Source organism: Rutidosis leptorrhynchoides, chromosome 4, assembly GCF_046630445.1.
Source record: "Rutidosis leptorrhynchoides isolate AG116_Rl617_1_P2 chromosome 4, CSIRO_AGI_Rlap_v1, whole genome shotgun sequence".
Taxonomy (NCBI): domain Eukaryota; kingdom Viridiplantae; phylum Streptophyta; class Magnoliopsida; order Asterales; family Asteraceae; genus Rutidosis; species Rutidosis leptorrhynchoides.
Window position 1 is genome coordinate 631,768,294 of NC_092336.1, and position 9,668 is coordinate 631,777,961.

General features: G+C 36.7%; 1 pseudogene; it reads left to right on the top strand.

The window, feature by feature from the left end:
- The first annotated feature begins 3,253 nt into the window (after nucleotides 1-3,253).
- Nucleotides 3,254-3,367, top strand: LOC139846106 (small nucleolar RNA R71; annotated as a pseudogene).
- Nucleotides 3,368-9,668: the final 6,301 nt, after the last annotated feature.

Consider the following 9,668-nt stretch of genomic DNA (forward strand, 5'->3'; position numbering starts at 1 on the left):
TGACCCAAAATAGCCCCAGCCGCAAAATCACTAGCATCGCACATTATTTCAAATGGTTTGGTCCAATCGGGTGACTGCAAAATGGGTGCTTCGGTCAACTTACGCTTAAGGGTGTTGAAGGCTTCCTTACAGTGGTCATCAAAGTCAAAAGGTGCATCTTTTAACAATAAATTACATAACGGTTTAGAAATGACGCTAAAATCCTTGATAAACCTACGATAAAAACCTGCATGTCCCAAAAACGATCTTACCCTCTTAACATTGGTTGGTAGAGGTAATGTGGAAATAAGTTGCACTTTTGCCCTATCGACTTCGAATCCCCGTTCAGACACAATGTGTCCCAAAACCACCCCTTCCCTTACCATAAAGTGGCTCTTTTCCCAACTAAGGACAAGGTTGGTCTCGGTACACCTCTTTAAAACTTTTTCCAACATACTCAAACACGACTCAAAAGACTTGCCAAATATTGAAAAATCATCCATGAAAATTTCCAAAGACTCGCCTATTAACTCTGAGAAAATACTCATCATACACCTTTGAAAGGTAGCAGGTGCATTACATAAACCAAAAGGCATTCGTCTAAAAGCATAAGTTCCATAAGGACGAGTAAAAGTCATTTTTTCTTGGTCATTAGGGTGAATAGGTATTTGATTATATCTCGAATACCCATCTAAGAAACAATAAAATTTCTGACCTGACAACTTTTCCATGATTTGATCAATAAAAGGCAAGGGAAAGTGATCTTTTGAAGTCGCAGCATTCAGCTTCATGTAATCAATACATACCCGCCAACCCGTCACGGGACGGGTTGTGATCTTTTCACCTTCCTCAGTTTCCATTACCGTTATCCCAGCTTTCTTTGGCACTGTTTGCGTGGGGCTTACCCACTGACTATCTGAAATAGGGAAAATAATCCCTGCATCTAACCACTTGAGAACTTCATTCTTTATAACTTCCCGCATATTCGGGTTTAACCTGCGTTGCTTATCATGAGCAGGTTTAACCTCCGGATCTGTAACTATCCTATGCATACACACTGAGGGACTTATCCCTTTCAAATCAGCTATCATCCACCCTACTGCAGCCTTGTACTTATGAAGCACTTCCATCAAGGCTCTTTTCTGCACACCTGTCAAATCTGAAGCAATAATAACTGGCAAAGTGCTGTCAGTACCTAAAAATGCATACTTCAAATGAGAAGGTAAGGGTTTTAGCACAAGAGTCGGTGGTGACTCTAGTGAAGGTCTCGTATTAGTATCAATGGATTTAGGTAGTGGCTCATATTTATGAGTCCACGGTGGCAACCTAGCATCCATTGTACTTGCTACTGCTAATTCTACTGCCTTAACCTCTTCACATTCAACATCCTCTTCGTCACCTAAGCAAAATATTTCTACTGGGTCATTGGTTATTAGGTGAGAAGTATGTTTTTCCACTAATTCATCAATCACATCTATCCGATAGCATTCATGGACATTCGGGGTGTGAAGAGAATTAAAGATATTAAATCTCATCTTGCGATTCCCGAAAGATATGTCCATAGCACCCGTTCGACAATTAATGTGAGCATTAATGGTGGCCAAGAACGGGCATCCCAAAATTATAGTGGGTTGGGCATCTCTATTTCTAGGTTCAATATCCATAACAACAAAGTCAACTGGGTAATAGAAATCTTCTACTTTTACTATCACATCTTCTAATATCCCCCTAGGTGTTTTGATTGACTGGTCCTCTAGTTGAATAATTATGTCGGTTCTTTTCATTAAACCCAATTCAAATCGGTCAACTAGACAAAAAGGTAAAATATTAATGCTAGCTCCTAGGTCAAATAATGCCTTTTTCACATTCACGTTTCCTACAGTCACAGCTATCAACGGGGTCCCTGGGTCCTTAAACTTAGGTGGAAGTGTACCCGAAACAACCGCACTTAGGTGCTCGGTTAGCTCCACCTTTTTGGGTAAAGTCGCCCTTTGCTTCCTCTTTTGAGTGCAAAGGTCCTTTAAAAATTTAGCATAAGACGGGACTTGCCTAATAGCATCGAGGAGGGGTAAATTTATCTTAACCTGTTTAAACGTTTCCCACATGTCCTCTGGTTGTGGTCCTTTTTTCCCATAAGGGAACTAGTTTGGGGACTCTAAGGCCTTGGGAAATGGGACGGATTTTGATTCTGTCTCCGGTTTCCCGGTCTCATTAACAATTGGGTCCTTATTTTTCACCCCTTCTCCTTGGTCATCGACTTCACTTACCTCTTCCTCATCAAGAACAATAGGAGACTTACTTGGCTCTGGTTCCACTACCTCTTTTTCACCTACCTTATTGTCATACTTCTTTCCGTTTCTCAAGGTACCTACCATATTAACGCTATGCCCTTTTCCCTGATCCTTATGATTTGGATTTAGAACCGTGTAGCTTGGAATTGTACCTGGTTCCCTATTTCCCTTACTTTTCGCTACATTACCGATCTCCTTAGCCAATGCACCAATCGACTTATTTTGCACTTCTATCATTTTTCGCATTTTGGAGATGAACGCATCCATCTTAGCTTCCGAGCTAGATGGTTGATTGGTTAAAGTACTGTTTTGATTTTGGTTTGGGTTTTGGCCTTGGTTTTGGTAATTGTTTTGATTTTGGTTTCGGTTGTTGGGATAAGGATTTTGATAGTTTTTTTGGTAGTTGCCTTGGTTCTGAAAGTTACCCTGGTTTTGAAAGTTGTTTTGCGGTCTAAGTTGGTTCCCTTGGTTAGCATTCAGAGCGTTGTTATTGCTCCAACTGAATTTAGGATGATTTCTCCAACCCGGATTATACGTGTGGAGTATGGATCATATCTCTGTCCCTGAACCTCGTTAACTTGTTCTTCCACTATGTGCTGATTTACCGGTGGAATCCCATTTCTACATCCATATGTAAAGTGAGAAGGATCTCCACAAATCTCACATACTTCCTGAACCTGCGAAACATTACAAGCAAGACCCTGGTTTGGGTTGTTAAATATAAGCATTTTTAATCATCAAATTCCTGCTCTAAGTTCCTAGATGAACCACCCGAATCAAAAACATGATTCACTCGGGAGGTACTAGGTTGTTTACGATCAACCGAAGCTTGGGTTTTGGACCCCTTGCTTAACTGTTCGAAGAACGTCCATTCATCATCACTAGACCGAGTTAAGAATGCCCCACCACTAGCCGCTAAAAGAAACTGTCTGTTTTGGGAATCTAAACTATCATAGAAAACTTTAACCAATTCCCACTTGGGTATCTCATGGTGAGGGCATGCCCTAAGTAACTCCTTCAGACATTCATACGCTTCATGAAATAATTCACCCGGTAATTGTTTAAAAGATTTTATTTGCGTACGCATGTCTGAAGTTTTACTTATGGGGTAAAATTCTTCTAAAAATCGTTTTTTCATTTCCGCCCAAGTATTAATACTCCAGGCGGGCAAGGAGAGAAACCATCTTTTTGCCTTATCCTTAAGTGAATAAGGAAATAATCGAAGACGTACCTCATCATCAGTGAAACCGTTTACCTGATTAGTAGCACATATCCCATTAAATTCAGTGATGTGTTCATATGGTTCCTCATTAGCCATACCTCGGTAGGTTGGCAAGATCGAAATAAGTTGAGGTCGGACCTCAAATCTTCGGTTGTTTCCTCCTGCCGGTGCAAGATAAACAATGGGTGAATGATCCTCAAAATCACCCGGTTGGTAGTAGGTGTCTACTCCTCTTGGTCGTTCGGCCATCTCGTCTTGTTAATCAAAAACTTCTTCTTCAGTTTCAGACTCTGATTTAGGAGAGTTTGGTGGAACAATCGGATGTGTCTCTAACTGTGGTTGAGTGGATGCTGAAGCCACTGTTAAACTCTTTAAGATTCTTGTAGCTTTTCGATTAGCTTTTGCAGATTTCTCGATTTCCGGGTCTAAAGGCTTAAGATTTTGATCTCCCAAACTCCGAGTTTGCATAAACTAACCTGCACTTCAACAAAAACAAGAACACCGAGCGTAAAACTGACAAAAACAAAATAAACAAAACACTATTTTTGGATTTTTATTGGTTTTATAATTTTTATGGTTTTTCTAATTTAACGCGAAAGCAATAAAATAAGAGCTTGCAATCAAGCGCACACTTCCCCGGCAGCGGCGCCAAAATTTGATCGATGTCAAAGGGTCAATCAAAAATAGCCTAATTACTCTAACTTAGCTAGGGTAAGCAGGATTCGTTCCACGGGAAGTTATGGTCAACAAGCAAGCAATTTCAGGATTTCGTTGTTTGTGATTAACTACGATTAACTAAGATAACGACTAGAGAAATAACTACTAAGCAAATGTAACTTGAATATCTAAAAGCATAAACAGTGAGCTAAATGAAAAGTTGTAATCAATTGATTAAAAGCCTTTATCACTTCACAATCTCAATCTCACATGCATTCAATTCAAACAAGTATTATGCTCATCAAATATTGATCAAATCTCATAGACAAGATTTCTTAGGCTTATTAATTCTAACTATTTTGAGATTGAATCATGCAACCTAGACACTTTGTCTTTATCCTTAACCTAACTAACACTAAGTGGATTAGGAACAAAATGTTAAATCACTATAACTCAACTTGCAACAATCACAATCAATAATACTTGCATTGATCAATAAATAATAGATTCATAACATCACAATTCAAAAGACTTAAGTTTCATAACATTACAAACCACATAAACTTGATTAAGAGAATACATGTATCAATTGTTCATGGAAGGAATAAAGATTAGAAAACTAGCCAAGCATAGTGGTGATGATAATCAATGAATCTCTTGATAATTGCATGATAAATGGCACCTTGATCTTGACTTGAATCCTTGAAGAATGGTGATTAGATTGATGTTTTTGTGTGCTTGGGAGGGTTTTCTGCTGCTAAAACTGGTGGAAAAAGATATGTTTTCATAACCCTAGAGCTCTCCTTAAATAGGGGTTAGGAAACTTCATCCAAAAGCTAAAATTCGTATTTCCCGGAATTCTGAAACTTGGCTTGGCGTAATTTACGCTAATTCTGGCGTAATTTACGCCTTTGTTAATCCCTCCTGGCGTATTTTTACGCCTATAAGTGGCTTCTGAACTGGAAGTGTCTGGGACCTGGCGTAATTTACGCCAAATGAGGCGTAATTTACGCCTTTGTATTTCTGCTGCTTCCTTTTTGACTCCTCGAATCTTGTTAATCTTCCGCTTTAAATCGCCATTTTGTACCATCTTTGGCACCAACATCTTTAATACCTGTAAAACACAAAATCTCATCAAAGTATCTCCTTTTTCACTCACCCATAGTTAACTTTGCGCATTTAATCATAAATAATCGTGACAATTAAGGAACGATCATTTGGAAAGGTCTTTGAGAGGTTTTCCCAACTATCTATGGTATTGCCAACATCTTCGCGAATTGCGTTTCCTCCTAACGCGTGTGTGGATGACAAATGAGACTCTTCGATGTCGATATCGGCGTTCCAAAAAATATCTACTATCTAAAAGATATTGATTATATATATAAATGCAAGTCATAGTAGATAGATTTATAATATCATCTGATGAATAAGAACATTTGTGTTAGACAAACACATAGCACATTTGTGAACGATAACTTGATTTCTTTTAATATATTTAGTGAATCATACTATAGGTTAATTAAATTTTTCAGACTTGATATTTTAATATTACTTTTTGACACCATTGATTTAAAATCCTGGCTTCGCCACTGAGCACACTTTTAAGAATATTTCATTCTTAAGTAACGTTACCTCCACGGATGATCATTCCTCAAATATGTCTATCCAATATTACGTCACTATCATCATGTTCTTTGTGCTTGGTGTGACATATTTATCGGGGACATGTGTTTTGAGTACCTGCGATTACATCATCTTCCACCATACTTGTTAACAAACCTACAACTTGTTAGAGACACAAAACATGGTACCCAATGTTTGTTGGGTCCGAGATTGTTAGCATCCAATATTCTCACAATAATTCATCTTTGTACCTTTCACAAGGAGTAGACTATTGTTCTTTTAGACATGTTTATATTTTAAATTTCGACAAACCAATTTCATGTCTTGAGTAAGAATAATTTATCGTGTAAACTTATAGTTGTTTGAGAATCACTATCACTTATATAAACAAGTGTCATTTGATGACAATAAATAGCTTTACATTTAGCAAATGTTTAGATCTTTCCAATAAACAATGTAAAACTAATATTTTAATCATTTTAAAACGATTCAACATCTAAAAGTATCAAATCACGGCTGATCTTAAAATTGCGAAAGCACATTTTGATCAAAGCCTATGCGGTTGATCTCACGATCGACCGTAGGTTCGACCGCCTACAAGTTTGGCACCATGTTGAGTTTTATAAAGTGTGTTTTTCAAAAGCTTGTGATAGGTTTACTCGAGGTGTCTTTCATTTGGTATCTTTAAAAATCACTTTTACTATATCACCACTTTTTGTCATTTTTGAAGAAAGGTAATTCTTTTTCTTGATCAAAATAGTCATAAGCTAGTGATTATAGTTTCAAATTATTATTACCCCTAAGTAACCTTTTATTTGACTATATGGGTTTCGAGAATGCTTATTAAGATGCTTAGAGTCTAATCTTAGATATTATGTCCATCACTTAAGGCTCTAAGATGTGTGACAACCTACATATTCTAGCATGTAAGATTCATTAATACATCAAGTAATCACTCATGTCATTTTTCAAGCAAGAATTCAAAGCACAAGTAATTTCAATTATCACATACATTGCATTGACCTAAGTTCCATGACAAGTTTCAAGGTGCTACTATTGTGTACACTATAGTTGTGATTTTGACCCAACCCCACATTTTTCTTTACATACTTTATTTTAAAAAAAAATCAACTTGGTTTAAAAAATGTTTCTTTGTTCAAGCTTTTTCTTTTCAATCTTAGTTTTGTTAATTATCACAACATTTAGAGTACACAAATATTAAATAGACTAAAAACAAACAAGCTTACCTCACCATGTGATGGTGGTATTTTTCCTCAAAGTAATGGATGTAAGTTTGAGCATTCGGGTTCGATCATTGACTCCACATCACGTACGTGTTTTGAAGTTGCTAGATAACACGTTTCTTCATTCTCTTCCTTGAAGTGTCCAACTTCATTTGAGTCTTGACCATAACATCTCATACGAAAATTTTCATCGTGATGCAAGACTAACTTTTCCAAAATATATTTTGCGTTCCGAACAAGTATAGCCTAGTTCCAAGATCTTTGACTCGAGTTTTTGCACAAAATAGTTTTAGACATTACAAAAATGTTTTTTGAGCAAAGATTAGAGCAACCACTCTGATACCAATTGTAAGTAACTAGAGGGGGTGAATAGTTACTTAATGGTTTCTTAAAACTTTTTCAAAATCTTTAGCTATTAAAAGATAAGTTTTAAGTGCGAAAGCGTCCGTGTTTGTTAATGCAAGTATGTAAAGAATGTAAGTGCACTAACACGATGATTTATAGTGGTTCGGGAGGATGTTAACTAATCCTCCTTAATTCACTCCCCAATTCTAAGAATTGAGACTTTTCTTCACTATGATACCCCAAACCCGGTGGAGTGTTCGGATACAACGCTAGCTCCTCGATAAGCCGCTACTTATGAACCCTTACGTCCCTTTGAAGAATTCACAAACACAAAATGCTCTTACCACAAGATCCTAATGCTCTAGCCTAGTGAAATAACAACTACCTTCTAGATCCCTTTAAAAAGATAGTTCACAAGTAAACTTATAGCTAAGCTTACAATCACTCATAGTTCTTCAATAGGTCACACCAACTTAATTCCCAATAGAATTGATCAACTTTCTAGATCCCTTTAAGGAAGTTGAATCATTAAGTAAGATGATGTTTCCTATCATAAGAACTATCTAACTTAAAGAACTATCTAACTTCATTGACCCTCTAAGGAAGTGTCTTACAAAGTAAACTTAAAGATAAAAATGATAAGTACAAAGTTTACATTTCAGTTCTACTCAGTGTAAGTAGAATCTCTCTTTCTCTCTTATAATCTCTCCATAGATATGTGCTTGAGGCTTGGGATATCAGTAGCTATGACTTTGAAAGAATGTTGGAAAGAGTTAGTCTTCAAATGCTTCAAGGCTTGGCTTTTATAGGAAAGAGAAATCAGACTGGAAGCTGTACGGCTCACTGCATGGTCGACCGTGGTTTGACCGCGCTCCTACTAGACAACTTTTTAATATATCCGTTGGAGCTCCTTTTTCTTTGAATTTTTGACTTCTTTATCCAATATAGAGCCTTCAAAATATGCTTAATACACCTAGAAGTTAACTCCATTACTCCTTTGATCTTGGACATATGCATGGAGGTTGACATGAGCTAGCTAAAGAGGAAAGTGCAATGTCCTTGATCATTGTCATTGATTTCTTAATAAGGTAAATGCATATTTTTGTCCCTTGACAAACCACTAGCATCCAAACTTCTTTAACCATTAAACTCTTTTCTTCATCTTTGATGAAAGTATCTTGCCCATTGGAACCTTGTTACAACTTCATTGAACTAGTTTGAGAACACTTTGACTAGTTGCACTAATCACAAAGATACATCATTGCATTCCAAACCTCATACCCATGTCTTCACCAACTTGTCTTTTCTTTGATGGAAATATCTTGCTATTTGGAACATTGTTACATCTCAAATGAACTAGTTGAATCTCGTTGGAACTTAATGATCCTTGTTACAACCTTGACTAGCTTGAACTAATTGCATTTACATACATACAATGGTACATAAAACTAATAGGAGAGCACCTCTTTAATTGGGACTTTAATGACCATTATTAGTATTTTAAATGACATTATGTAATAGGATAAAAAGATATAACACTTGTGTGTTTAATCTTATTTCAAGTTAAATTGTCATTAAGGTGTCATTAGGTGTGATTAATCAAGATTAACATCTTTTGGTTCAAAACTCTTTTGAAAACAAAGAAGGCAACTATTATAAGTATGTTTAAAAAGGTTTTATAAATTATAGATGCCTCAAAGTGGTCTATCTTAAAGTGGATGAATTTGGTTACAGAGAAAACTGCGGTCGATCCATGGTCTGCCGTGAGGTTGACCGCAAATTGACAGTTTTTAAAATTGGGGCAGCCGTTGGTACAGAGCATCCATGGTCAGACTCACGGTCGACCGTGGTGCAGCCGCATAACAGTTTTACCAAGTTAATTATTTATGTATTAGTCTTTTGCTAGAAATAGTGTAGGCTTATGAACTCATGTCGTCTTACATATGAATAAGCACTTATCTCTTTTGTGTCATCATCAAAACAAAGTGATTAACTTTTGAATATTATAATTGGATTCTCAACCAACACTTTCAAACTCCCAACATTAACGCCTCCTTTTTTATAAGAAGCTATAACATTGTTACATTTAACCCAACTCATCTTCTTCGCATCTACACTACTACCCCAGAAGAAATTTGCACAAATCGACTCCAACATCGTAATAACTCGGTAACATGTTTTGTTCAAGACTTGATAATGAAGATGGTAAAGGACTAGTGGTGCAATTTTTAACAAACTTTAGGGACCAACTGTGTAATTTTGACTAACGATCGATAATGAATTTAACGATGTTACCCACAATTACAC